Source organism: Engraulis encrasicolus, chromosome 4 (genome assembly GCF_034702125.1).
Source record: "Engraulis encrasicolus isolate BLACKSEA-1 chromosome 4, IST_EnEncr_1.0, whole genome shotgun sequence".
Taxonomy (NCBI): Eukaryota; Metazoa; Chordata; class Actinopteri; order Clupeiformes; family Engraulidae; genus Engraulis; species Engraulis encrasicolus.
In genome coordinates, this window is record NC_085860.1 from 50,954,936 (window position 1) to 50,959,935 (window position 5,000).

Consider the following 5,000-nt stretch of genomic DNA (forward strand, 5'->3'; position numbering starts at 1 on the left):
AGCGATTTGATTCGATTCGATTCTATGCGATCCGATCCGATTCAATTCTACAATGCATTACAATGCATTACATTTCTACTGAAAGCAAAGCAAATGTTTAATCAGTCATGATGAGGCAATACAAGTAGTCAGATACTGAGCAACAATTTATTGGCTGTTTTCTGTATCAGTCTGTATCAGTCTGTATCAGTCTTGCAATGTTTTGAAGTGCTTTTATTTAATTTAACATTCATTTGCTCCCGAAATATCCATGGAAGTACTTGAAACTTTTAAAAAATGCCGGACCGATTCTGGAAATTGCCGGATCGATTCTGGATCGTCCATGCCCCGCATTGGATTGCATCGCCGAATCGATCATTGTTGACACCACTACTTACTAGATTTATGCTAGGTTTTACTGTGCCACAGGGTATCCATCTCTGTGCTGCTTTTTTTCAAAGACAGATCAACACAACAGCATTTGGCATCTTTTGCAGATAATTGCTCGTTTTTGTTGTTGTTCTCGTGCATGAATTCCCACATTATTTCCTCAGGAAAAACAGGTAGACAGACAGTACAGACAAGGAGGCAGTCAAGCAAACAGACAGGAAGGCAGACAGATAGACAGGAAGGCAATTCAGGCAGGCAGACAGATAGACAGGCAGGCAATTCAGGCAGGCAATTCAGGCAGGCAGAAAGGCAGGGAGGCAGGTAGACAGACAGTACAGACAAGGAGGCAGGCAGACAGATAGACAGGAAGGCAATTCAGGCAGGCAGACAGATAGACAGGAAGGCAATTCAGGCAGGCAGACAGATAGACAGGAAGGCAATTCAGGCAGGCAGACAGATAGACAGGAAGGCAATTCAGGCAGGCAGACAGATAGACAGGAAGGCAATTCAGGCAGGCAGAAAGGCAGGCAGAAAGGCAATTCAGACACAGGCAGACAGGCAGGAAGGCAATTCAGACAGACAGGCAGACAGGCAATTCAGACACAGGCAGACAGACAGGCAGGCAGGCAGGCAGACAGACAGACAGGCAGGCAATTCCAACAGGCAGACAGACAGACAGGCAGACAGACAGGTAGGCAGGCATGCAGGCAAGCAGACAGACAGGTAGGCAGGCAGGCAGGCAGACAGGCAGACAGGCAGACAGGCAATTCAGACACAGGCAGACAGACAGGCAGGCAATTCCAACAGGCAGACAGACAGGCAGGCAGGCAGACAGACAGACAGGCAGGCAGACAGGCAGGCAGACAGGCAAGCAGACAGGCAGGCAGACAGGCAGGCAGGCAGGCAGGCAGACAGGCAGACAGGCAGACAGGCAGGCAGGCAGACAGGCAGGCAGGCAGGCAGGCAGGCAGGCAGATAGGCAGACAGGCTCTTTTTCCCTTATTCCACACCACAGCAAGGGAAACATCCACAGAAATGAAATGTCACATCAGCATACCCTGTGCAGCGTGCGCCCCTGCCACCCCTGCCCCTCCTGGCTGCCACTATCGATCTCCCAAAAACAAACCTCCCCCCCACTTCTCCTCCTCCGCTGCAACTGCGAGTCACATTTTCAGTACGTTCCAGAATTACAAATATGTGTCCGACTCCGACATTGGGGCAGGTATGAACAAAGTGAAGCCAAAGGGTGATTTGCCATCTCAACTAGTGTGTTCTTTCCCCAACTGGCTATTAGTTATTGGTTGCTGCTTGTAGACATGTGATTTTTGCCATTGCTGTTCTTTTTGCTTTCATTTTTTTTTTAATCCAGTGCATGATGCCATGCCCTTTTTTATCATGGCCTTGGATCCCTCTTTTCCCCCCTCCCTGATTACGCTGACACACCCTCACTCAGTAAGTGGCATGTACTGTGCTGTAGTTAAAAAAAAAAAGAGCAGACGAGCATAAGGGTCGACAGATATATCGGGACGATATTTGAGTTTTTTAAGTGTAAGTGGCATGTACTGTGCTGTAGTTTCCCCATCGTTTAAAAAAAGAGCAGAGCAGACTAGACGAGGAGCATCTGTGCAGTACACCGGTGGCATGTCCACTCCAGCTCCAGCTCCAACTGCAGGCCATCTGCCTGCTTGATAAGCTCGCTTCGCTTCGTGCAGCGAGCCCGTAAACCCCTGACCAGCCTCCCCTGACCACCTGTCCCCCTCAGGCTGAGGCTCAGCAGAGCTCTTTTTAAAACAGCCACAGGATGCCTGCCTGCCTGCCTGCCTGCCTGCCTGCCTGCCTCTCTGCTGTTTCCCTACTGTAGTATGACTATGACTGGGCTGTTTTGTTGGGGTTCAAGGTGAGTATTTGATTTGTTTTCCATTTGGTTTGATTTGGTTTCCTGTCAGCTTTTAGAATCGCTTCTTATTTCCAAGGATGGCATGAGGAGAGAGGCTGTTGGTTATACTGTGGGGAAGAGAGAGAAGCCAATCAGCTCAGAGTGTCTCCGGGCTTTTATCACCCAAGTGACTGGAGAGAGCTCAAGGGTACTCTATCTGTTTCTATCACAACCACCATGCAGTCTTCTTCCTCCCTCCCAACACTCTCTCTCTCTGTAGCAGGCAGGCGAGCAGCCTTGTTGAGACCCCTGCCCTCCTGTTGCTATGCCAGGGCAGCCAGCGGTGTGATCCAGGAGTTCTAGAAGCAGGGGTTCTGTTGTTGTCATGCCATCCAGCCAGCGCTGGGTCATGTGAAAGTTCTAGAACCAGGGGTTCTGTTGCTATGTCACAATAGGCAAATATGTCATCTCAGAAGAGTAGAATATAATATTAAAGAGACTGAATAATATCCTTGGTCCTCTAAATCTAGAAATAGAAATACAATCCTGCCAACTCAGACTTCCTTCTCATGGTGCTGGCACTCTTTCCTCCACAGAGAGAGAAAGAGCTCTGTGATTGTGCCTGTGGGAAGCACTAAGCGCTGCCTTCTTACTTGACATGGCTGACAGAGTGGTTTGCCATCTTACAAACTCATATCCAAAACCCTGTGAATCATCACTGTGTCATCTTTCTAGTGGTTTGAAACCCTTTTTCTCTCTTTGGTTTTGCAGACTTTCTAAAGTCGCTGTCAGAGATTTGATTGGAGCTTTGTCAAGCACAAGAAGCTTTTTTTGTGCCAAGTGCTATGTCAGGTGTTAGAGAAATATGGACTTTTTTCCATGCACTGTTTTTACTGTAGATGACTCCTTTCTAGTAGATGACAGTGTGAGGAGGCAACTGTCAGATATGTTCTCTGAATGTTTTAGTATCTCTTGCCACTCGCGGCTCTCTCCTTAGTCAAGGCCCCTGGTTCAATATATACTGTATTGTATTATATTGGATGATTTATTTTGTCAAATACATGTTTGACAAAGTGCTGCATCATGTGCCAGAGAAATGTGCGATTTCCGCATTTACTCTTTTGTTTTAGATGCTTCCTTTTGCAGTAGATGACAGTGCGAGAGGACAATGCTTCAACAGTGTGACTCAGGCTGAATGCTTCTTTTGTTCTCTCCATCGTTAGTGAAGTCTTGGTTCAATATATGTTTTTAGGTTCTTTGTAGTAGATGATAACGAACAGTGTGATTTGACAAAAAAAACATTCTCTCAATCTCCCTCAGTCCAGTCAAGGCCCCTGTTCCGTTTAGAAAAAGAGGGGAGTAACCATCCCCACCTGCTGGGGGGTTTGGGTATAGCAGGCACCGCACTGTACAGAGCTGCACAGCTGTGTTTCCAACTGTAGTGGAGATGCCTGCTTGAGGAAGCAGTGCCCTAGCATTGCTACTGTCTGTGCATTTAACACAGGAAATGAATTACACATGTTCACTAATTACCTAATTCTGACAACTGTGTATTCATGTCAGTAAACTCATTATGGAGGGGAAAAAAAGTTAAATGAATTGTCAGTCAGTTAAAGGGGAAAAGAAACCTTATTTAGCTGTTTGGGGTGGGCAAACATTACGTTGAATATGTCAGTGTTTACTTACAGAAGCTGTGAGCTCCATTTCTGCTTTGATCCTGCGCGTCTTGATGCCAGTTTGTCGGTGTGCCAGTGAGCCCATGATCCGTGTGTGTACTTTAGTGTAGCGCCACTGTAGACGTGGCTTGGCATTGGGCTTAGGAGCAGGAGCAGGGTGTTTAGTCGTGTTGCTCCCATATCTCCCCACATTGAGAGGATTAGACAGGCGTTACAGGCACTTCTAGCTGCATTGTGTGTGCTAAATACTTGCTACTCTATGGGGCGTGACTGAATACAGTATGACCTGATAAGCTGTTGAAGCACTCTGAGCTGCATCTTGTATGAGTCATGGTATGCAAACATACACTTTATATTACCAAAATATTTGCTAACCTGGGGTGCATTTCTCGAAAGCATAGTTGCTAACTATGTTAGCTACTTGTTTTTGTTTGTATTGCAATTTCCCATCGGCAACTACTCAAGTTGCTTACTGGCTAACAACTACATTTTTTGAGAAATGTACCCCTGCCTTGTCTCACATATGAACTTAACTTCCATCCCATTCCTAAGCCATAGGGTTCAATAGGATATTGGTCCCCCTTCTGCAGCTATTGCAGCTTCAACTCTCCTGGGAAGGCTGTCCACAAGGTTGAGAAGTGTGTTTATAGGAACTTTCGACCATTCTTGCAACAGCGCAGGACTCGGTGCCATCCATGTCTTTATGGACAGTGGTGTACAGTCATGTTGGAAGAGGAGGGGGTGCGCTCCAAACTTTTCCCCCTAACATTGGGAGCTTGAAATTGTCCAAAATGTTTTGGTATCCTGAGTTGTTGTTGTTGTTGTTGTTGTTGTTGTTGTTGTTGTTGTTGTTGTTGTTATAGTTATTAAAAGATCAGCCAGTGAAGGGCTCACTAAAAGAGGCGTGTGCTGTTTGTTTGATTGGCGGGCTGTAGTGCTGCCATTTTGTAGTGTCTTTGAGCTGTCACAGGCATCACTGGCTGGGGGGCGGTGACCTTTTGTGACATTCTTATATGCATGACCTGCCGCTGGTTCAAAGCAAAGTCATCAATCTCTCTCACTGCAGTGTAGCCTCCTCT

General features: G+C 46.7%; 1 protein-coding gene across 6 annotated transcripts in view; it reads left to right on the forward strand.

Moving 5' to 3' along the window:
* The window catches only part of LOC134447928 (pleckstrin homology domain-containing family A member 7-like), a 208,161-nt gene that overhangs the window by 154,628 nt on the left and 48,533 nt on the right, over nucleotides 1-5,000 (forward strand). The window lies entirely within an intron of this gene.